Raw genomic sequence first — 26,601 nt, forward strand, 5'->3', positions numbered from 1 at the left:
TCGGAGAGGGAGGTCTATCAACTATTAAACCCTGTTGAGGTCAGGAGTATAATAGACAAGGTCCATGGATGCATAAGCTGGCTATTTGCACATTTGTACATAAGGCAGGAGCTCCTAGACTTTTTAACCATAGATAAACCTGTTATTCTTGTGTTCAAGGCTCTACCTAAGGTACATAAGTCATTAACAGACCCACCCCTTAGACCTATTGTTTCGGGCAGGGGGTGGGTCACTGAAAACCTATCCATATGGTTGGAACATACTCTTAGACCGTATGTGGATAATATAGGAAATGTTTTGAAGGACACAGGTCACTTTCTCACCGTTTTAGGGGAGATGAATAGGGAAGGTTCCTCTATGGGATCAATGTTAGTCACTCTAGATGTCCATAGTCTGTTTACCGTGATAGGGAATGAATATGGCACAGAAGCTAGTATAGGGCTTCTACGGGACATGGGAGTTGCTGAGAAGGATCTGTTTCTTATACGAGAGTTACTGACATTGGTATTAGAAAATAATGTCTTCATGAGTAATGGTTCTGTTTATAGGCAAGCACAGGGGGTAGCCATGGGCACCCCCTGTGCTAACACTTATGTCAATCTGGTCCTCTCTTTTTGGGAGAAGCGTCATGTTTTGGGCAATAGTGAGTGGAATCAATATATAGGGGTTTATCTACGTTTTGTAGATGACATTTTTATTTCATGGAAGGGAGATGAACAGAAGTTAACCCTCTTCATGGAATACTTGCATTCCACAACTTCATTTTTAAAATTTGATGTCAAAAGTTCACATGTAGCTTTGGATTTTTTGGATGTTACTGTTGAGTTGACAGAGAATGGCTTTAGTTCTAGATTGTATAGAAAAGAGAGTTGGAAGAACTCATTACTCTCATTTGACAGCATGCACCCAAGATTTACTTTCCCTAATATAGTGCAGGGACAGGTGGGACGGATATCCAGGATTAGTTTGGTGGATGAACAGTTTGGAAAAGAGATTGTTCATTTGAAGAAGTGTTTTCAGGATAGGGGTTATAGGAATAACTTGGTTGAAGGAGTGGTAGATAGAGGTATTGAGAGTAGACAGAACAAGTACAAGCCTTGGCTTAATGCCCCCAGAATACAGAAGGGTAATAAAGATGATAGAGTCAGAATAAACAAGCCAAGGGTCCTGCTGACTTATGGAAGCAATGTTAAAGGGGTGTGTGACATCATTCACAAAAACTGGAATATCATCACCAGTGATAACAGCTTAAGGGACATAGTAGGGGCTAGTCCACAGTTCTGCTACAAGAGGAATAAGAATCTTAAAGACATACTTTGTCATGATAGGGGAAACAGTGATGTTAAATGTCTACCCAGATCTAAGGGCACTGTTCCATGTGGCAGTTGTAAGGCCTGTGGTTATATCAACAGGGAAACAATTTTTATACATCCCTCTACTGGTAGGAGCTTATTACTTAAAGGTAGAGCTACCTGTAGAACCACTGATGTTGTGTATCTGGCTAACTGCGTATCATGTTCAAGTTATTATGTTGGCAAAACTAATAACATGCTGAAGGTTAGGATTTTGCAACATCTCTCATCCATCGGGAACTGTGATGAACACAATGCCCTCTACAATCATATTAAGGATAATCTGACACATCAGTTTAAATTTAGGGTGATTGTGAATGTCTTTTTGAAAAAAGGGTGGTGACATTAAGTTAAAGACTGAGGCAATGGAGTCAAGATGGATTTTAGAATTAACAGCTCACATAGATCCAGGGCTTAATGATGTAGTACCCCTTAAGCCGGCCCTTAGAAATAGGCGGGCTTTTTATTGAATTCCCATTGGTTGTTAAGTGTTTTAAATATGAACTGTTAGTCTGAGTACTTTGTCTGATGAAGGGTTTTGGCCCGAAAGCGCTTACTCTGTTTTTACTTGTGTCTTAATAAATTTTATTTTGATTTACACAGCAGCAGTTCCCAGCGACGTTTTTTCTTGTTATTTGATTTGTTTGACGAGAGCTGGGATTTGGCATAGCACGAGCTTTTCTTTGGATATACTCACATACGTTACATTATTTTTATTTCATTTTTCCCACACTCACTAAATGTGGCTTTTTAAGCTGCAGTTAGCAAAGGGAATGTAAAGGGGCAAGCCCTTGTATTTGTACTGAAGTTACTTTTGTTAGCAAGTCACCTTTTTTAGTTTTTTTTTTTTATTTGCTTATTTTTGATGCTCTCTAAATTGCTTCATTTAGTGAGCATTAACAAGACAGCATCTGTTGCATTTTTTCATGGTGGCTTAATATGCTGCCTTGCTACCATAGACATGATATTGAGCTCTCCTTGTATTTTAATTCCCTGTAGAAGAATATCTGTTCTTCAATAGGGAATCATCTGTGTGATCCACCAGATTTCCAATGTTGTTTTATAAAATAAGTTTGGAGAATCAGTGGCCCCCACTGAATGGTAGACGTTAGAAGACATTATTCATGTAAAAATAAATTATAATAATACAGAGAATACCTAATCTGGCACATACTGTGTGTGCTGAGACAAGTATTTTTGGGAAGCTGCCATTTCTTTACCCTTTAATCGCAGCTCTTTAAAAAGGAGGAAATAAATAGAACGAAAGCAAATAACAGTTACAAAGATCTGACCTTTCTGTTCCCCTCTGCACTAACCCAAGCACTTGAAAAGCTGTGGTTAGCAAGTGGAGTAACTAAGTAAGTAAATACATGTATTTAATAAATAACTGCAGCAGGAGTTACAAGGACATTTGTATACATGTGTGTGTGTGTGTGTGTGTGTGTGTGTGTGTGTGTGTGTGTGTACACCAGTAAGGATTTGTACTGTATCTAACAGTAGTCAAGTAAAATACATTACTGTAACTAGTACACAATCAACAAGGTGAACACTTTGCTGTCTGTGGTGGAAGTTCTAATGTTTTCCACTGCATGTCTCTGACTATAATGACCTGAAATATATTACTGGTGCTATTATTTATATATTTCTTATTTGATCATAATAAGATATGTGAGGTACGAGATTTGCAAAATCAATAAAATAGTATGTAAATGTGTATGTGGTGGGGTGTGGTTGTCCATGTTTATATGTATCTCAGTGTAGGTGCCTTTGCATGCATATGTGTGTGGTATGTACGTATGTATTTGAGTTTCTCTGTATTTGTGATAAACTGCCTCTCTGCCTCTGCATTTATTTGTGTGTTTGTGTGTGTGTGTGTGTGTGTGTGTGTGTGTGTGTGTGTGTGTGTGTGTGTGTGCGTGTGTGTGCGCGTGTGTGTGCGCGTGTGTGTGCGTGTGTGTGTGTGTGTGTGTGTGTGTGTGTGTGTGTGTGTGTGTGTGAGTGAAAATAGGGTCTATATTATAACAAGGAATGATCAGATGATCGAACTTTGTTATATCGACCCCTAAAGCATGAAAACTCAAAACAGCAAACAACCAGAACAGCAATTTTTTTCCCAGGGAAAGAATTCGCTATTCCCCAAAAAAACAAACAAAAAAAAACACTAAACATTAAATGAAGCCATTAAACCAGTCCTGGACAGGAGAGGTGTAAGAAAATGAGATATGTAACCACTTGGTTTATGTTTTGTAACAGTATCTAATATAATTAATAGTTTATAAAGTTCCCCTTTAAGTCCTATACATTTTTGAGGCAAATTGTTATTTACAAGCAATTTAATTGACATCTGTTGTGTGTTAATGATGGGGTATGATGCATTGTCTGTGGGGTATTTGATTGGTTCATTTAAAATGTACTTGATGCATTGATGGAGTACTTAAGGGGAGGGTATGTGTTATGTTATGTTATGTATTAACGGTCTGATGAAGCCAATATTGTGTTGGTGAAAGTGCTTTCTAAGTGTTCATTGCGGTTGCTTTTATTAAATACGTTTCCATATACTTGGTAGGAGTCGGAGTATATTTTTATGTGGACTGTGTTACCAGCTGACACCACTTTTCTGTTACTTTTACCTTTTCTTTTTGTGGATTTACAACTGGTTTGTCCATTGGGTGTTTCTTTTTGCTTGTATCCTGTTTGTTTTGTTCACCCATGGAGGCAAAGCAGAGAGTCGAGGAATTATATTGGATGAGCTTGATGTACTGACCCAAGGGCAGGATGGTGTACGGATATCTAATGGACTGATGGACATACTGAAGGGGGAGAATAATCCGCTTTTTGATTTTACCATGGAAGAGATGGCGATGGTTGATGAGACTGGTATGGACTATGATAAACAAATGTATCGTGCGCACTTGAATCGGTTGGAAGATGATCTGTATAAACTTAAGAGAATGCAGCATCAGAGATATCACTTTGAGACATGTCTATGCTTTGAGGTGGTTCCTAGGGGTTAAGAGTGCTGAAGATGCCGACTTACGGGACACAGCACCCAGAACTCCTGGCGAAGTGGCAGACCTTGAATTTGGAAACGAGCCGTGGTTATTTACGACTCATGAATGAGTTTTTCAAACCAGAAGAAGATTGTTTGGCTGCTGACATTGCCAAACAGTAGGAGGTAATTTATTCCACCTTTAGTTGTAGACAAGGCAGTCTCCAACACTGTGGATAATGTTAGGATGTACGATAGAAGGTTGGTGGTACAAAAAAAGAAAAATCTGGATAGAGATGTATCTGATTTTACGAGGGGACATGTGTTCTTGTGGCCTAAAGAACATCGTGAAATGTCCAGAGATATAGGGAAACCTATGAATGAAGAGCAGAGGGGCCATAGAGCAAACATTGTCAATACCACACCCCCCTCACGGAGGGACAGCGTGGTTGAGTCTCAACCAGCATCACATGAGGGTGCGACCTGCAGCAGTGTGGCTGTGACGGTTACTCAACAGAGGATTGAAGGTGGTGGGCTCAGAGAAGGATGTGAGAATACAGGAGGTTGTAGTTCACCCTAAGAATACTGCAGAGCCTGTGAGGACCGGGTTTGCGAAACCAACTTTTTCCATCCAACAGAGGAGGAGCAGGACATCGAGTCGCTCGAGGAGCCGGGGACATATGAAGAAGAAGGGGCCATTTGTGACCAGGAAATATCTGTCCGTGCAGAGTCCGTGGGCCATGAACGATTGCTAGTGTTGAATTTATATAAACGGACATTAAGTGAAGTTGAGGTTAAACTGCTTGACTTGGGTATGTCTTTTATCCCTGCTTATTCAGGGGATGTGTCTGATTTTATTATTGGCCTAAGGTCATTTGCTAGAAATGTTATGTTGAAGGTTCTTGATGGAGTAGATAATGTTATAGATAGTAAGGGGGATGACTTTAAAAGTTTAACAGTTTTATACCTAATAATCACCCTGTTTTAGAATCATTTTGCAGGGTTTGCGAACAAGGCTTTTATGAAGTTTTTAATAATAAACCAAGTGGTAACAGATTTGTTAATTTAAGTAAACAGGAAAGAGAAGCTCTTGAAATTTTATGTAATGACAAAGATTTAGCGATATGCCCTGCCAACAACAGGGGAATGGTAGTAGTTATGGATAGGTGTTTTTATTTTGGGTCCCTGAATGGTATCTTGGCAGATGATCAAGTGTATGAGAGCCTATATGTACAACAGGTACAGGATAAGATTACGGAGGTACACACATCATTAATGATTACCTGTTAAGATTCTCCATTAGTATGGAGTTAGCACAGTTTCTCATGGTACATTCCCCCATTGTACCTTTATTTCAAGGGTATTTGTATTTGTAGAGAGGAAGGTAAGACCTGTTTTGGACAAGTCTATAATAATTTTGAAGGATACCAAACACTTTCAAGAAGATTTTTCTTCATTTATGGAGAGCTGGGATAGATCTAGAGATTATCTACTTGTTACACTAGATGTAACATCTTTATTTACAGCTATCCCTAACAGACAGGGGGTTGAATACCTACATAGGTATTTGTCTCAGGCAGAGGTGTATGAAGACAGATTGATAGCTCTAATTTGTAATTTTATGCATTTGATTTTGGAGTATAATATTTTTGTGTTTGACGATCGATATTACAAACAGAAGCATGGTGTAGCAATGGGGACCTGCTGTGCTAACAGCTATGACAATGCTGTTATGGCCCAGTGGGAAGTGGAGCAGGTTTTTACCATGGAGATGTTTTCACAGCATGTTCTGTTCTACCGGCATTTTGTTGATGATATTTTCCTGCTGTGGGAGGGGAACCATATGAGCCTTGAACAGTTTGTTATGGCGTTGCATGATACAAGTGATTTTTTTAAGGTTTACATTTCAGTGTTCTGAGGTTGGTCTAGATTTCCTAGATGTACATGTTGAGAAGGGGCCTAGTGGGAACCTGAACACTACTTTGTTTAGGAAGGAATGTTATAAGAACTCTGTCCTACATAGGAGGAGTATGCACCCTCAGAGGACTTTTATGAATGTGGTTAAAGGACAGGGCATGAGGGTGTCCCATCTGCATAATATGGATGATGGGTATAGAGCAAGTATGAGTGATTTTAGATCTTCCTTGTTACAGAGAGGTTATAAAATCAATGAGGTCGATCCGATTTGGACGGATGTTGATTTTATGAGGGAAGGGAGGGCTAAACCCTATTATTTTCTGTGTGGTCACAATCAGGTTAGGACTTTGTATGGAAGAGGAAGTGGGGGTAATGTTAATGATGTGGAAAGGATACCCGTCCCCTATACCAATGATACCCGTGTGGTTCAGGGAGTTTTTTGGAAGAACTGGTCAGTATTGATGATGGATGATAAGATAGGTCATGCGTGGGGGGGCTGCCTAGGTTTACTTTCAGAAATTGTAAGACACTGAAGAATATGTTGTGTTATCCTAACAGGCTGGTGAAGGAGCATGATGCTGTATATGGGACTCATCCTTGTGGTTCCTGTAACTCTTGTGTGATGATTGATGAGGAGGTGGACTTTGCACATCCAGAGACAGGTCGGTTGCTTAAGATCAGAGCAAAGGCGGATTGTGGGACTAGGCATATAGTGTACATGGCCAAATGCAACTGTTGTATGAGATTCTATATTGGAAAAACTGATCTGTCTCTGAGAGAACGAATAAGGGAACATACATATAACATGAGGGTAGGGAATATGACAAAAGCTTTAGCAAAGTATGATGCGAGTAGTGAGTGGATACACAGTTTTAAATATAGAGTTTTGGAGGTATTGATGGAGGGTATGAGAATGGGTAATATTGAGAACAAAACCTCGGAAGCAGAATTGTGGTGGATTTTAATATTAAAAGCAAGTAAGGGTTATGGCCTTAATACTATGGTTTCCATTAAACCAGTCCTGGACAGGAGAGGTGTAAGAAAATGAGATATGTAACCACTTGGTTTTGTAACAGTATCTAATATAATTAATAGTTTATAAAGTTCCCCTTTAAGTCCTATACATTTTTGAGGCAGCTTGTTGTTTACAAGCAATTTAATTGACATCTGTTGTGTGTTAATGATGGGGTATGATGCATTGTCTGTGTGGTATTTGATTGGTTCATTTAAAATGTTCTTGATGCATTGATGGAGTACTTAAGGGGAGGGTATGTTTCATGTTATGTATTAATGGTCTGATGAAGCCAATATTGTGCTGGTGAAAGCGCTTACCGAGTGTTCATTGTGGTTGCTTTTATTATATACGTTTCCATATACGTGGTTGGAGTCGGAGTATATTTTTATGTGGACTGTGCTATCAGCCGACACCACTTTTCTGTTACTTTTACCTGTTTTTTTGTGGATATACAGCTGTTACGTCCATTGGGTGTTTCTTTTTGCTTGCAAAATGTACTAAAATGTTTTTACTGCCCTTACATCCACTGTTGTTCCCTTGTCCTCTTACTCTTTCCCAAATGGCCCATGTTCCATGTGAGGTGAGTTGCAAGATGTTGCTGTAAGTCTAGTCAGAAATGAGTCCTCCCTTTACAGGTTAAGTGAGAAGTGGATAGACCCTTTACAGGTAAGGTATCTTTAATGGTGCTACCAGTGCAGGGACTCTGCTTCCCAGAATGCAAGAGATGCAGAAAAAAATATCTTATTAACAACTTAGGGAAGGATTTTTTTTTTCATAAAAAGTTAAAGCAGCAAAGAAGTGGAGGCCTGCCTTAACACATGAAAATGAGAGGTCTGAGCACAAAATGACAATGTGCATGTCATACAGCAATCATGTGTGTGTAACTCTTGTGCAGCTATTTGCCCCACCTATTGCTGTGGACATATGGAGTAGTGAGTACAGCCATGTTCATATCTTTGCTCTGCCCCCTGAAAAATGTTTGATCTTCTAGTAAATTTCTGAGGACTGCTGTTAGAGAGTAAGTCCAGCCAATATAGTTTCATACTTCTTAACAGCTTTTGCTGTATTAAGAGTTTGAGTGAATCAGAATAATATTTAAAAATTGTCACTGATTTTAGGTCTTTGTTATCTGATTATTGTTGTCCAGAATCATTGAGGAACAAATTTAAGAAGTGCCCATATGCTCACTCATTGTCTCTCTCTCTCTCTCTGATTGTTTCATGCTCTCATGCGCACAGACACACACACACACACACACACACACACACACACACACACACACACACACATGTTCACTCATATACTCACATACGTTACATTATTTTTATTTCATTTTTTCCCACACTCATTAAATGTGTTTTTTTAAGCTGCAGTTAGCAAAGGGAATGAAAAGGGGCAAGCCCTTGTATTTGTATTGAAGTTACTTTTGTTAGCAAGTCACCTTTTTTAGTTTTTATTTACTTATTTTTGATGCTCTCTAAATTGCTTCATTTAGTGAGCATTAACAAGACAGCATCTGTTGCATTTTTTTCATGGTGGCTTAATATGCTGCCTTGCTGCCATAGACATGATATTGAGCTCTCTTTGTATTTTAATTCCCTGTAGAAAAATATCTGTTCTTCAATAGGGAATTGTCTGTGTGATCCACCAGATTTCCAATGTTGTTTTGTAAAATAAGTTTGGAGAATCAGTGACCTCACTGAATGGCAGATGTTAGAAGACATTATTTATGTAAAAATAAATTATAATAATACAGAGAATACCTAATCTAGCACATACTGTGTGTGCTGAGACAAGTATTTTTGGGGAGCTGTCATTTCTTTTCCCTTTAATCGCAGCTCTTTAAAAAGGAGGAAATAAATAGAACTAAAGCAAATAACAGTTACAAAGATCTGACCTTTCTGTTCCCCTCTGCACTAACCCAAGCACTTGAAAAGCTGTGGTTAGCAAGTGGAGTAACTAAGTAAGTAAATACATGTATTTAATAAATAACTGCAGCAGGAGTTACAAGGACATTTGTATACGTGTGTGTGTGTGTGTGTGTGTGTGTGTGTGTGTGTGTGTGTGTGTGTGTGAGAATAGGGTCTATATTATAACAACGAACGATCATATGATCGAACATTGTTATATCGACCCCTAAAGCGCGAAAACTCAAAACAGCGAACAACCAGAACAGCAATTTGTTTCCCAGGGAAAGAATTTGCTATTCCCCAAAAAAAAAAAAAAACACTAAACATTAAATGATGTGGGGGCTTTGCCCCCCATACCCCCATGTGGGGGGCTGTGTCCCCTACACCCCCTACTTAAATATACCAACTCCGAGATCGCACTTCAGTGAAGGAAACGGCACAATCCAGATGGCCGGCCCAGCGATTTCTTCCCTTGGAAAAAATTCACTGTTCCAGCCGTTCGCTATTTTGCCAGTTTGACATTTAGTGATCGAACTAACAGCGTTCGATCATCTGATCGTTCACTAAACTAAAATAGACCCTGTAAATATGCAGACATAAACAAGTTTCTGCATGTGTGTTTGTGTGAGTGTGTAATAATTATGTAACTTCTATTTTTGGATGTAAACTACTTCTGACGCAAGTTATTATTCTATATCAACTTTGAAACATTAGAAGGAAGAACTATTTTTACATCATATCATAAAAAAAATTCATACTATTAATAAAGCAAGTGCACAACAATTTAACAGACAGCTCATATTCTAAGTGTAATACAGACTTCCAGGGTGGGTATTAAAGTAAATAATATACTTTCCAGGGGTGTTGATGATGCATAGCAGCCTTAGACCATGCCTCATTTCCCAGTAACACCCATACTGACAGGTATTATTGCTTGCTTCTCAGCCTATGGTCAAGCCTAAACTGTGTGCAGTTCTGCAGGCCTTAGGAAGATATTGAGTGGAATGGAGCTGAAACATATGTGGAGGGAATGTGGTAGGTTATTTCAATATTTTGTAATTGGAAAGGATGAACATAAGATGGAAATGCTATGGGTTTATAAGACAGCAGTGGGAAAACATGATAAGCATGCAAAAGAAAGGAAAAAGTGACACGCCCAGTGTATCAAAGGAGCACAGTTTAATCATGATATACGGCAACACTTTTCATAGAGCTGTAGGGGTGCATTTCGAGTCATTTATCACAACAGCTGATAGAAGTTAAGACAGTTACATTATTTTTAGGTCTTTTATCGCAGTATTAGGCTGCTTGAAAAAAGGACTGGAACTTGGAGGAGTAAGCTGGTAACGTAGGGGGTCAGCCACCTTACGCAAGGTAGGTCGACAGCCACCTTAGTCTGTATACAATAGTTAGATTGACTGTACAGGTTGTCTATCCCTTTCTGCTACAAAGTTAATGTAATGTAATATATAGTGTAAAGGAAAAGAAAACATTCCTACAAACAGCAGTCCTGCATTTGTCAATTTTTTAAGTTTACTAACATAATATACATTTTAATTACTGTAAGTAAAAATGTCTTTCTTAAACAGATTAGATAGTAAATTCACTGACTATTTTAGATGCGTTTGAAGTATTTAAAATACAGCATTAACAAATGACAAGGGCATCAACCGAATACTGATTGTATTACTTAGTGATGAACAGCTCTTTCTTTTCAGCATCAGTTTAAAGAGACAAAATCAACTCATTCTGAAAAACAGAGAGACTGTCTAGGAAACTACAATATGTCATTAACCAGAAAAGTGAATATATTTCTATAAAAAGATTAATCCAATTGAAAACTGGATTTAAAGAAGATGATTATAATCCAGAGATACAAATCTTGAACTCTAGATGTGAGAAAATGGACATGTTTGCACTTCATAGGAGGTGTAATCAGAGGAAGTATTGAAGGGACTGGCTGATTGATTAGGCTATATGCTTTCTAGATGCAAGTATTTAACTCCATCCATCATACTGGTTGGAACACAAAATCACAGCTAAACGGTAGAATACAATTTTAGCTTTAATCACAATATGAGCAAGCACACACACACACGCACGCACGCACGCACACACACACACATGCATGCACACACATGCAATACCATAGTTTTCTTCATGCCTAGTAAGGTGTCAGGATCATTTCATTTGAAATATAAATGTTTAAATGAATCAATGAAATGAGATAAAAATAAAGCTAATGAAAAACAAAGCTTAGGGCTATGTCATGTTATTAGTTTTGATATTAGGATACATCGTGTTACCTAACGCACAATGCAAAATAAATTAATAAACAGGTAAGTTCATTCTGTTGAATCTGTTTATTCATTTATACGTCTGTGCATTGCTATGCATGTTCTGCTCTTCAAGAGCTGGTACCCATCGCTGGAAGAACTACTTGAAATATATCAGCAAGACGTGGTCACTGATTATTTATTTCTAATGTGACTTTTTTCTACTGATGTGAATTTTCTATGGCTATTTTAATCAAGTGGCCTTTATTTCTAAAAGCAAATTTGAAAAAAAGGAGATTCTGCTCAAGGGCATTTAAATGGCACATTTGCTGTCCTCCATTTCCTAATCACAAAGCACTGTTCATCATGAATGTGGTCTAAATAAGATGCCCAAGCTGCATTTTTTTTCTGAGCATCTATATAATATTCCATCCAGATGTCCTTCACAGACACAAGCCAAGTAACATTAAAAATCAGAAAATGAGTGCAGTTTATGAGTTTCAGATGACTTTATCTTTGAAGTCCCAGCTGCTCTGTATTCCTTGAAGCACACTGGTTTTCCCAAGCACAGTGTAAGAGAACTAGAATAGCACCAGTTATTAATCATCATTACATCTTCATTGGATGACAGGTTTCCCATTATGGTGTCACCAGATTTAATTTAGTGATAAATAATTTTGAAGGAATTGCACAAAAAGGAAATAAATGTTCCATGCAGGATTTTAATTACTGTATTTCACAATCATAATAAAATTCAAACCCTTATTCTTTTTATGAGTGCATTTTCTATTTTATTAAGTTATACAGCATTCAAGTAATATGCTACAAAGCACACAAGCACATGCAGAGAGACATATGCCCATGTATAGACACACACACACACACACACACACACACACACACACACACACACACACACACACACACACACACAATCTAATGTTTTTATGTATAACAGAAAATTAATCTGAATTGTTAGTATTTTGATGCACTGTTTCATATGATTTCTTTGTTAAGATTTAAGCAAGCAAAACAAAAAAAAAAAAAAAACACACACCATTTTAGTAATGCTGTATGTAATACAAAATACTTTTCTCCAAGAACAGCTAATTTGCAAATTCACAGAGATGAAAGAAAATCAGTCAGATTATTATAGTTTGAAATTTATAATGGCATACAACAATTACTTTGACCAGTAAATTTTAATATTAATATTTATGTTTAAGTGAAGAAAGATAATTACTGTTACAAGTTGATCTGTTGTAGTATTTCTAAGGCACATCCTTAGAAATGTGCTAAAACATTTTCATCTGACTCTTGCATTGCCATAGTACTGATTAAAGCAGATGCTGCTTAATAATGTAGATAAAAAAAATATATATATATATATATATATATATATATATATATATATATATATACCTACTTATATGTGTGTGTGTGTATATATAAATATATATAAATGTGTATATATATATATATATATATATATATATATATATATATATATATATATATATACACACATGTATATATATATATATATATATATATATATATATATATATATACACAAATGTATATATATATATATATATATATATATATATATATATTTTTTTTTTTTTTCTATGTAGAGAAAGCCTTATTTCCTATCCAGTATTTTCTATTAAAGAAGAAGTGAATAGATTTTATCCATGTATGTACAAATGTATGAGTGTATTTTGTTATTTATTTTTCTTTACTGTCAAGGTACGACAAAGTTGACAGAAGATGTTACATTTTTTCTCCATTTTGTTGATATTATTATAGTAAGCTAAACATTTATTGCATGAAAAACTCTCTTGGCATTGGCATTTGGTATATACTCCCTCTTTTCCCATTTTGTAGATGGGGTCAGGGTATCACACAACAATGGCAATCACCTGAAGCCAATGTTCACACATTCTGTGGCTAGCCCTACCCAATCCAAGAATAATATTCAGAATATATCTGTATGTAAGTGTATAGCTTTCAGAAGGAAACCTTAAAACTCAAAAGAATCATTTATTCAGCACAATATAAAATTTCATCCTCCTTCAACAAGAGATGGATCATTGTCAAATGGGGCCCTAGGCAGGGTAATGGACTGCCCTCACTCATCCCTAACTTAATAGGGTGAAACAGTGTTGTAATGGTTAGAGCTGTCACCTCCCAGCAAAAGGCTCTCTGGTTTGATTCTTGGCTGGAGCCTTCTCTGTCGAGTCTGTATGTCCTCCCTGCATTTGCATGTGTTTCCTCCCACATTCTAAAGACATATGCCCAGAGTGTTTTTCCCTGGGGTTCTACTAAAAGTAGGTTCTGTCCTAGCTGGACTTTCCTGCTTAACAGATAATAAATAAATCCACACAGCCATACCAGTATCCTGTTTCTTGGTTCCCTCTCCCCAGTTACCTAATTGCAAGAAAAAAAAAAATTACGCTTAACAGACAATTGTTAAAAAAAAAAAAAAAAAAAAAAAAAATTCAGTCTGACATTGAAAATCGACTTAGCAAAAACAGGATTAAACTTCTCTTCCCCCAAAATTCACATTTTTAAAAATGCATTTGGAAACTGATTAGACTACTTGAGTCATGCTGGAATTCATAATCAAGTAGCATATAGTGAATTACTAATTAGTGACTATGTAAACGGTACAGTGATTCAGAAGACAAATGTATAATGCATTTTCTAACAACCTGGGACAATTAACTAGATGCAAGAGTTACTTTTCAGAGGCAGCCCAGGGCCACTCTTTGGTGAAATGACTTAGTCAGATCCACATAGCAGACAAGCAAAGACTGGAGGAATCAAACCATGCTCTGTAGAAGCAGCTCATTGACAGGCTATAGGCCTACACATCAGACGTACCAGGCAGAGCTTTTGGAGCCTAACAATACATTTCACACCTATGTGCCTAGGAAAATAAACAAATAAATAAATTATAAATGTATTTATAATTAAAATGTTAATAGTAAACTTGTAGACTTCATGCTGACCAGTTTATTCACATAAAGATAATAAACACATTGTCGGTAGTCAACAAAACAAGGAAACCGAGGATTGCACCCAAAAAATACTGCAAATATGATGATGTTCCTGTTACACCATAACTACTGTGGGATCAGTAACAGATTAAGTATACCTTGGGCCCTGGGCTGTTTTCAAACCATGGGCCCTTCAACAACACATTTTTTAGGAGCTTGCATAAATGCATGCGCTCTTTGATTCACTTGCCTAGTAGTTTTAGCTTACATTTCTTGCATTTGTTAGATTGTGTTTTAGATTTATATATTTGAACATTTTTTTCTAGTAAGCAGTGACACAAAATTAATGTACCAATAATAACAAAAATACCCATTTCAGAACATTTCAGTCATAAAAGGTCTCTCAAAATGCTGTCATTAAATTCCACTAATATCTGAACTAAGCAATTACTGCCACTTTATTAACTGTGTACACATGACATGTCTGACTGTGATAAAAATGGTTACAGTAAAGTATTCAAATTTGCTTTACGCAAATGCATCCTTGTCCTGTAAAAGTAGACTAATGGCTTTAACTTTATCAACTCAGTAGGGTCGCTAATTTTTATCCACAAATATATCCCCAAACCCAGCAACTATAGCTACATTGTTGGCTGCATCTCTCTCAGATGTCTGTGTAACAAAAAAATAAACAGCAGTAACAATAATAACGACCAAAGTTAAATATTTCAAATTTGTTTCACACAAATACACAGTATCCTAAATATCTCAACTTTATTCATACAGACACCCTAGTCCTGCAAAGCCAGATAAAAGACTGTTTAAAAATAAGATGATACGAGCATAAGGTACTTTTATTCACAGATAGTGTCCCACCTCACCAGAAGTTATAACCACTTTCTTAGCTGTGCAAACCCCTTATTGCTATGAAGAAATAAATTAAATGTACTTTATTGGCAGCATTGGATAGATGAAATTGATGGAAATGTATAAAGACTACAGGCAGTCCTTAAATTATAGACATTCGACTTGTGGACGACCCATAGATAAGAATGGGCTGCTGCAATGTCGGAAGTAATGTGAAAATAAATAAAAATCTTTAAACTTAACCAAATCTTACCTTAAAATGAAGAAGTCTGTTCTATTTTCCTTTTTCCTCATTTTGGCTGTTTGTGAAGCTGCTTGCACATCTTGTTAGAGGAGTTATTTGCGCCTTTACTAAGAAGAGATCACTGTATTGGTGATCTGATTGGTCAAGACTGCTGTCTTGTACAGTACAGAGTATTGAAGCTGTTGCTGTAATGTACAATAGAATGGGCAAATGACATTGTGGCTCATTAGGGTCTAGGTGACAGTAGGAGGTCTGGCAGAGGTATGAAAGTTCAGGAAAGAGTGGGAAACATTTGTGGGTGATGCCTGTAGTACAGACATGTGAAGTGAAGCTTAAAAAGCGGTAAGTTTAACATTTTGTATATGGCATGTTCTACTGTACTGTACTGTACTGCAGTACAGTAAAATGTTCCATGTATGTGTTTCGTCTTGCATGCAAATTTGACTTAAGGACAGACTGAAAAATGAATATTGTCCTTAACACAGGGACTGCCAGTACTAGCAGCATACTATAAGACCATAAGACTATAAGCCAGGTGAAGCACAGTTTAAACAGAAAAACTGTTTATGACTACATAAGAAATATTAACCACCAGGTAACATATGCAAGTCAATATGTACAATCTTTGAAATAGTAAAAGTCATCAAAATAATTCCCCATTAAAGAAACTAGTGCTTCATCTACAAATGCAGTACCTGTTGCCCTTGAAGGTACTGCATATGTTACATTAAAAACTTGGTGTGCTAATGATATTACCAAAACACTTCATGAACTAGATCAGCCATGCAATGGTAAATTACTAGCAAACAACAACAAGTTCATAGTTATTAGGCAGTCCAGGAGACCAATAAAGAGTTTAGCCCAAATTACCAAAGCACTGACTGGTTAAGGGACTTGCTTAATGGCACACAGTAAGTACATGAAAGCAGACAGATTCAAACCCTGCATCTTTGCCACAGGAAACAGCTCACTAACAGGTCAGAGCTTTAGTCTTGTGTTCTAACTGCGAGAGAGACAGTTTCTAACTAAATGCAGAAATCCATTACACTCTGACCCAGTACTGAAGACTGTATCAATGTAATATGCAACAGTGGATGCACAGAGGTTGCTAAAGATCCAATGGTTCTGATCAGTAGTCCAAATAATGCAGACTGTATGACCTGACAAATGTCAACCTCTGTTGCAGTTGCTGGAGGATGTGAAGAAAGTACTGCAATGCATTGCACTTTTAAGGCCCACTAATGAATTAATTCATTCTTTAGAGCAACAAATAAAGAAAAACAAAGACAATATAAATGTTGTAACAGCTTTTGTTCACCAACCCATACATAATCCAATACTTTTTTTGGGACTTATATTCTTGCAAGATATCTACATCTCATTTTTGATCTCCTTATGTTTTGTTTGTCATCAGGAATAGCTATCCCTTCTGACATCATTCACTAAAAATCTGACCTATCTGAATGGCTGATAATACCATAATGCAGCAGCACAGATCTCCAGAGTCAACATAAATGGATCATGGGCAAATAGGACCCTACACAGATAATGAATCAGGCCTGTCAGTGATACTAGTATAAAATTAACTGTTGCTCCCAAATTAACATACTTTTACAATTATCACAAAAATGTGGATTTAATAAGTTTATTCCAAATTTTACAGAAAAAAAAAACATTTGCAGCTATTTTCTAAACTAAACACTCAACCAGAAATGACAGAGCATAAGAAACAATAAACTCTCCCCTTAAAACTCATTTAGCGAAAATTTTCTGACAACTCATTAAACTACAAGAGATGTGCTAGGATTCGTACTCAAATATAATATATAGGGAAGTCAAAATAAGTGACTATGTTAAGAGTGCAGGAATGCAAAAGCTAAATATGCAATGCATTTGCCAACAACCTGGTGCAGCCTGCTGGACACAAGTGTCTCTTTTGAGGAGCAACCCATGAATACCCTCTGGTGAAGTAACCTGGTCAGAGTCACAAGGATAACAAATAAAAAAGTTGAGAGAATCAATCCCTATACTACAGGAAGTTGTTTAACAGCTAATAGTCTTCCTCATATGCATTAAATGATAGACAGGGTTGTAGCCTACACTCAGTACATTTCATACCTGAGTGCTTGCAAACAAAAAGAAAACAAATTAAAAATGTATTCTTTCTTAAAATACTTTATGCTGTCTAATTTATTCACATAAAAGTAATAAACACTCTGTCAACATTCAACAGAACAATGATACCAGGGATCACATCCAAAGAAAACTGGTCATTTGATGATGCTCCTGTTTACTACAATCAGTTTCCTTCCTTTACAATCTGATTGGCTTACAGCTCAGGGACCATTGAGGAGAATAACCCAAATGTCCAGTTGCCACAAAGCACTGACTGGCTAAGTGACTTGCTTAAGGATAGGGCATAAATATATGGCAAGAGCAGAGACATTAAGCAGACTAGCAGTTGGTCTGGGGGGATTAAGTCTAAAAAAGCATCCTTTTGGCAGACATGTCCAAGTAACTTCTCCCCATCTCAAATAAAAGGCAGAAGATACTACATACTCTTGCATTCTTAACAAGCAGGAAAAGAAAAATGCTTCTCCGATTTGAGCTCTTTCATTGTTTCAGAGACTGAAAGACCAGAAATGATGTTGTTCACACCTTATAATGAGAAGCAAAACTAATGTTTAGTAAAGATATTGCTCACAACTTAGCAGTAAGTTGCTAGAATAGAAACTTTTTTTTAAGGTTTCATGTCTGTGCTGGACCCCCCCCTCCCCACCAGGACTGGGTCCTGAGCAACTGCCTAGGATGCTTTGTGCTGAATCTAGCCCTGCAAATACCAACAACCTTCACATTCACTGTGCTGCTGGCTAAGCCTTTATAAACCCTATCCAATCCCACCAGTCCAAGAGACATTAATATTTTTTATGCAATCTAACTCAGTAAGCTCATTAGAAGAAAGTGTCACTTTCCAAGGATCACCTAGGAGCATTGTCGGTGTAAGTGATTTGCTCACCATTGCAAAACAGACAAATAAAGGTGGAAAGAATCAAGAAGTGTACCCATGACTACAGAGAGCAGCTCATGACCTTAATCCTCTGTGATAAATGCCAAACTCCTGACTAGAACATTTCGCTTCCACCCTAGCTCAGCTAAAATTCCTGTAGCCATAATACAGTTCTAACCTTGTCTACATAATCACTTTCACCCTCACCGCAGCCACAAACCTACCCTATGCAAACCTTAAATAAAGCTGAAAGCATATTGCAGTACTGTACCTTAAACATTCACATAAAAAGATGTGAGAAAAGGTATATATATATATATATATATATATATATATATATATATATATATATATATATGTATCTACACATATATATAGTGAATTCACATTGCGGCAACCTTTTCAATTTCAGAAACAGTCCTAACATGGTGCTGCATGGTGCTCTATTATGATGAAGATGTGGAAGACTGCATAGGGCTGAATTCCTGTCTGTATGCTAATGAGGCAGTCAGAAGGAGAGGCCTATGCTAATTAGCCATGTGCCCTCTCTCCTGGAACCATATCCAGGAAAGGAACTATTTGCTGACCGATTCAGAAAATTGTTCAGGTGTGTAGATCAGCATGGCTGTCCCCATCACACAGAAGGTGAACACAGACTTTTTGTCATGTTCATTTACCAAAAATTAAAGTAGTGCTGCATATGCTTATGTATGGGGATCAAGGTACAATTCACAACAGGTATAGTGACTGTGGGGTGTGTGCTTGCATATGTGTGTGTGTTTGTATATATGTGTGTGTGTGTGTGTGTGTGTGTGTGTGTGTGTGTGTGTGTGTGTGTGTGTGTGTGTGTGTGTGTGTGTGAGCGTGCATGCATGTGTGTGTGTGTGTGTGTGTGTGTGTGTGTGTATGTGTGTGTGTATGTGTGTGTGTGTGTGTTCAAATGTGTACTTGTGTGTGTGAGAGAGTGACCTTGGGGGATGACTATGTCTACACGATGCCAGCACAAAAGTTAACCACCAAGTCATGCAGATCATCGCTGATCTACAAGTTGCTGTAGTAACCGTGATTCAGAGACATGCAAATTAGCCAATAAAGAGGTTTTTCTTTATGATGGCTAACATGTCCATGAATCACAAAATACTACTCCATGGACACCCTTTAATGAATCCCTGGGATAGTTTCTATATATTATTTGGGTGGTATTCAACCACTACCCACTCTCAGTATGAATCTTTTACTCATGTCTCCATTCATTCCCACAGTATGGTCAACATAGGCAATTCCATAATAATCCTTTTATTACATAATCTGGCATTAAACAGCCCCCACCAGGCCCTTCACATTACAGATTCCATTTTGCAACTAGTTTCTAGTTGGCCGAGGACTTGGCCTGTACTAATTCTTGAGGCTTAACTTCCCTCAGCAGATTCACTAGATATGTCAAGCAGGAATTAGTTGTTGCTTCTATTTTTTGTTATACACTTTTAGCCAATAGAAACACTAACCCCAGGATTCATAAAGCTTGCTCCAGGTGCAGGCGTAGCATCGGCTTTCTAACACCAAATATGTCCGCCAAGCGATCCAGGTACGAGCTGTTCCCAATTGCACTACCTGCGTACACTATGCCCGCCAACTCTCAGGCCCTCTATGCTAATTACCCCATGTGCAGAAGTGTCACATGCAAATGAGGGTATGCAGCGATCCAGGAAGTGGTGCAGGCGTAGTGTAAGCATGCAGAAATGTAAATAGTAGAAAATGGTTTACATTTTTGCAAACATAAAATTGGAGCCATGACAGCCAACCAAACACATATATTATATTGTTAATATATGCCAATGGCGAAATATATAGCCATTGGCATAAAAAATGTACAAAATATAAAATTAACATTTAATATATTTAGTCACATTATTGCGGCGTGGAATCGCAGGTCAGCGGCGCGCAAAGGGGATTGCAAGGAAAATATAAAAATATAGAATAAAACCACAATGTAGCACATATCATGATTTCCCCATAATAGTCAATGGCAGGCATGCTACATCATACTATGGTGCAAGGGTTGCTTAGGGGCTGTGACAGTGTTATGCGTGGTAGCTAGGAATTAGTAGGCAATGCCATGCAAATGAGAGGAGCAATAGTGAATCACAGATTCCCCGCTGATGTAAGGATGCACCTCACAGCTTAGCATTATAACACCGAGGTGTGCCCTTGAGATAAAGATGACATCAAGAGAGGGGTGTGTCGCCATTGCTGTAAGCACATTGGAGCATTGCTAAACTGGTTTGCCCCTAGCTAGGCAAAGCTGCAGGATAGGGGTGTGTTGAGCTGGCCATAGCTTTGCTTAGCTGAGAGTACACAAGGTAACCAAGTATGCTTGTGAACGGAGATGAAAACGCGCATAAACCCGGTAAACGGGTTTGCGCGGAGTGCACTGCAGCTGAAACAGGAAGGATATAGGAAAGAAATAAGGAAATGCTGCAGCAGGGAAATTGGAGTACAAATGACTAATTAACACCTAGGAGCCTACAGTGGGCCATTGACAACAGCAAAGAAGGCTGCAAGCAGCTACCTGCAGAACAGGAAAGGGGAGGGGCTGTACTGCAAAGAAAACAGTAAAGTGTCAAAGCAGAACAAAATTGATTTGCAGTATATCAGCTACAAGACACATTTTGCCATGACTGGGTAGGGAAAGTACAAAACAAGAAAAATGGCAGGTGGATGCATGCATGATTATGGGAGGGGATCCAGGTTTAAAGTGAATTAAACGGCAACAGATTATTCAAGGCAGGCCAGCATAACTCCACAGTAAAGGCCCCACACTTGCAGTACTCATTGTAAAACCCATAATTAAGACACTCTGCAGCTGGAATAGCTCATACACACCCAATGACATCAGCAGCATCCATAGCACAATAGTATAAAGTGTGAAAGCACCTCACACACATTTGTGTATTCCCATACACTCTGCACCAGTGGTGTATACAGACAGGGAACTTTTAGTATGTACATGTTAGGGGCTGCCATAGCTTTGATCCACCAGCATGTGTTGGAGACTGAAGGTGGTGTGGAGGATGATGCCAGGACCACCTCAGGCACCAGAGGAGGAGGAGAGTGATTCAGACCCAGGGTAACCTACCAGGGGCTACATGATATGGAGATAGTAGAGCATTACAGGGTGGACAGGGACATCATACAGCAACTTGTGGAGCTGTGCCGGCCACGCTTCAGAGCCAGAACAAACAGAGGGGAATCCATCCCAGTGGATACGAAGGTATGTGTGAGCCTGAGAATACTAGCTACAGGTACCTTTCAAAGACCAACTGGGGATATCATGGAGATCTCACAGGCATCAGCATCCAGGGTACTACACCAGTTCCTGGATGCCATGTTACCACATGCCAATGAGCACATATACTTCCCCCGAATGCAGGAGGAGTTGGCCAGCAATATGCTTGTCTTCCACCATGTGGCAGAATACTCGGAGGTACTGGGTGCAATAGACTGCATGCACATACACATCAAGTCACCATTCGGTGAGCAGGGTAGGCGCTACATAAACAGCAAGAGATACCCCTCCATCAACTGCCAGGTCGTGTGTAATGCCCAGGGCATTATCATGGATGTGTGTGCTGGCAGCCCTGGAAGCTATCATAACTCCCACATCTGGCATGCCTCACAGCTGTAACAGTTATTTGCCAGGGTGGACATCCCAAATGGCCACCTGGTGGGGGATGTTGTCTATGCACTGGAACCGTGGATGATGACTCCCATCAGAAATGCACACACACCCATGCAGAAACGCCATAATGAGGCACACGCACAAACCAGAATCATCATAGAGCATGTGTTTGGTATGCTGAAATCATGGTTCCATTGCTTGGACATATCTGGTGGAGCCTTGCAGTACTCTCGAGGCATGTGTGTCCACATTTTCATAGTATGTGCCATGCTACACAATATGATCCTGCATAAACAGCTGCAGCAGGGACAGAATGGTTAAGGCCCTCACAGCCCACCACCATTGCCAAGGGCCCCACAGGCACAGAGGTACTCAGACCATGAACACCCTGAGCCAGCCCCAGTAGGCAGACAGAGGCGTGCCCAGTATGCCCATGCCTTGGCAAGAAGGGAACGTATAGCACACACACTGACAGTGTAGGCACTTAGGGACTGACACCTTTCTCCACCTGCACACACAGTACAAATGGGTGGCACACACACAAGACTACCTGTAAATTGTCATGTATAGGCAGTCTACTGTGTGCATCTAACATAGGTAGCCCTCAACTATTGCACACACAACTGCCATTGGCACAAGGTAAGTCAACACCTGAACAGTAAATTAAGCTATCAGCATGTGCTGCTACTGTATGTATAGGTTCATAGGTAGGTACTTGGCCAACTGCCAGAGGCCATTCATAAGCCTAGCCAAAATGTGTCAGCTTTTGCCACTCCATTGATTCATTAACTGTCCCTCTGTGGAGTAGAGCCAATGGCGGGATCCCTGGGGTGCATCTACTGTTCCCCATCCACTCTTAAAGATTTCTCTTACAGAGTGTTAGTGAGGGGCTCTGTATAATGTAGTTAGGGATGTTGTTCCAAAGTACAGGGAGTGTCTGTGACAGGAAACCATCCCTCCAGCATCTTCCAGTTATTGCTGTGGCAAGGTTCAGCTCACTACAGTGTGTGGCTCACTGTGACATGGATTCCCATAGGTGGAGCATATCCATTAAGCCTGAGTTTGACATGGCTGTGTTGGCCAGCAGAGATCGTCTCTGGGTAAACTAGATGCCACTGAGTAAAGCAGGACTTTATTCAGTCTGGCTGCATAGGGAATATGTTTGTGGCCAGTAATCCCCTTGGCGAGGTATATTTGTGGACCTCCCAGCTGTTGGAAGTGTCTTCTGAGGTACATCCCAAATGGGTTATTATACCCTATGATGGGACTGATGAGTGATGAGTAAAGGGGCACTATAACCCCAGTATGTCTAGATGGGAACTCTTTAGTAATCAGATGGCCTACATAGAAGGATGTCCCAACTACTTTGGAGGTATGATTGTCAAAGTGGAGATCACTATCTACCTTAGTCCCCAGATACACCATTACCTCATCTGTATTAAAGTGACTGCCACTTATGTGTTAATATGTGGGTGCTTAATATTCCACAATGGAATGACCATGCAGTTAGTGGCACTTGGCTGGAGGCCATGACGTTGACACCCTGTGTCAGTCTCTGTGAGGCCCCTTGAGGGATGTCTGTGTCAACCGGACTATCAATCATGGCTCCCAGTTCGCAGTCATTGCCAAACATGGTCTGCTGTAGTCCACCTGTGTTTGCCTGTACCTCTGAAAAGTATATACCAAACAGTAGGGCTCCCAGGACTGAGTCCTGTGGGACACCAGTCATGACTGGTCAAGAGCTGGACCTGGAGACTGCTAGTTGTACCATGTGGGTTCTGTGTGTAAACCCATTGGCAACCCAACCTGTGATGTATGGGTGTATGTACAGGCTGGTGTGTTTATCAATAATACCTGAGTAGGGCATGGTGTCAAAACCTTGGCGAGGTCCAGGTAGTATGTGTGAACCACCTCTCCCATCATCTAACGTCTTGGTGACTGTATGTAAGATGTCAAACAGGTTCAGTAGGCATGAACTGCACTCAACCAAGCTGACCTGAGTTGGGTCACATGTTTGGAGATTACCAATGTCTTTGTTAATGAGTGCCATGAGGATGCAATCCATACCATTGCAGACCAGGCTAGTCAGGCTTATGGGGTGGTAGTTATCATTGTCAGTTGTGATTCCACCTTGATGGAGTGGAATAACCATTGCCACGTGCCATTGTATGGGCATGTAGCCTGTGGAGAGGCCAAGGTTGAAAAGCTTAACTAGGTGAGGCATCAGGTTGTCTTGTACAGTTTGCAAGATGCAGTCTGGGACAACATCTGCCTTCATTGACGCTCTGTTCTGCTGTTAGAGAGGGCCATTTCAACCTGTGTGTCTCTGATGTGTGGGATACTGTACCTTTCGAGTAGTGTTGTGGGCTCTTTAGAGGGTGAAGTATGCACTGAATGTATCTGCAAGGATGTTGGCAATATCAGTAGGGTCAGCATATTTTGGGCTATATTTCACCGGCACAGTGCAAATCTGTGTGTAACCACTTAGATCCTTGACATGACAAAGAAGGCTTTGTGGTTATCTTTTGAATCCTTGCGTATTTTCCTGCTGATGTTAGCCTTGGATGATGTCATGAACAACCTATGTATCATGCTAATAGTGGTCACAGATGTCTGCCCTTCATGGGATTTGCTGTTTGTCTGGAACACTATCCTACTTCTGTAGTATAGCCTGTTTATTGCAGGGGTCCACCAGACTAGTGTTCTTGTTTAGGAGGGGTGAGTCTTGGTTTACCAGTGATGGCACGATCCATACATTCATGTAGGTGCTTAGAGATTGCATTTGTAAATATTTCTGTATCTTGAGCAGTGTTTCCCTTTAGCATGGGGGCTTCGAAACCCCTCACCTCTGTCACTAGTAGTGTAAATGTAGCTGTAGGAAAGGTACACACTGTGATTTCCATGGGGGGGAGATGTTTGGGTGTGGAAACAGTGAATAGGTCATGGTCAGATCTAACCAGTGACTGGTTAACCTCTGCTGTGGTGCAGCTGTTGCCCATGTTGGTGATGACCACTTCTAGTATGTTTCCACCCCTCATTAGGGAGGTTACCACCTGATACAGGGCATATGAGGTGATACATTCCAGGAAGCGCTGGGCCTGGAAGTGAGTACTTGAGTAAGTTTCCCAGGTAATGGTAAGGTAGTTGACATCGACCAATGCCACGGTCTGTGTTAGGACTGTCATGTTCTCCACTGTTTCCAGGTAGGTGGAGTGGTGGTCCTTTGTCATGGAGGGTGATCTGTAGCAGGCCACAGTTTACATTGTAGTTGTGGCTGATGTTAGCTGGACATGGATGATCTCAGAGGTATCATCCACTAACCTGGAGGTGTAGGTATCCCTGATGAATATGGATACACCACCTCCATGTCTGTGTCAGTCCATGTTCTGTGGCTGAAATGTGTGGTATGAGTTGTAGTCTGGTAGTGCTGGTGTGCTCTCAGGAGACTTAAGACAGGTCTCAGTTACTGCACAGATGTTGATGTTGTCCATCCTGAGGAGTGCTGTGAGTGCATGCATGTTGTGATCACAACCCCGGGTGTTGAGTAGCATAACCCTCACTGATTCTGTTATTGTGCTGTTTACGGAGCTGGTATTCACCTTTGAGACTCTCCTAAAAAAGGCACCATGGGGGCAACAATAGCCTTGGCCAGTATTCCAAAGCCTAAGGCTGACACATAAGCCGGTATGGTATTGTTGCATGCATGTTTCCCATCTGTGCTTGTTTCTCATCTCTCCTGTAGGTAACCTACTGGTAAGCAATAGAAAGCCTTAAACTTATACAAGTCTTCTAGCTTCCAAGATAGGCTTTTGGAGTGACTAAGTATCAGTGTTTTGTATGTTCTTGCTGTACTTAAGTGTTTCCTGACTACATGGTGATTTCTCACTGTATATTGTTTTCTGAAAGTCTGTTTATTCACATATTATGGTTGTGATGGCCTGCACTTTAGAGGTTCACAGATAGCCTACTACCTATCTGCCCAAGGGCAATTAGAAGCATAGCTTCAGTGTGTTGGTTTTCTCCACACCATTGATGAAGTAACTGAGCCTCTGTCAAGCATAGCCAATGAGGCAATTCCAGGCAGAGTTGCCGGAAGCTGTTGAAGACTGGGGTGGTGGAGAGTGATAGGGGCACTTAGTGATCTAAAGAGGGCATGTTAATGTGACAATTCAACACCATTCAATTTCCCCAACAGGTCTCACAGCTATCAAACTGGACGGGCTCCCCCACCCACTGGCTGTATGGTTCTGGGACACATGATCCCAGGGGTGTATATTCTGTTACCCATTCACACAAGGTTTCCTTTGAAGTGTGTCAGTGAGGGGCTATGCCTAATGTAG

Source organism: Protopterus annectens, chromosome 1.part2 (genome assembly GCF_019279795.1).
Source record: "Protopterus annectens isolate FY-2018-M chromosome 1.part2, PAN1.0, whole genome shotgun sequence".
Classification (NCBI taxonomy): Eukaryota; Metazoa; Chordata; order Ceratodontiformes; family Protopteridae; genus Protopterus; species Protopterus annectens.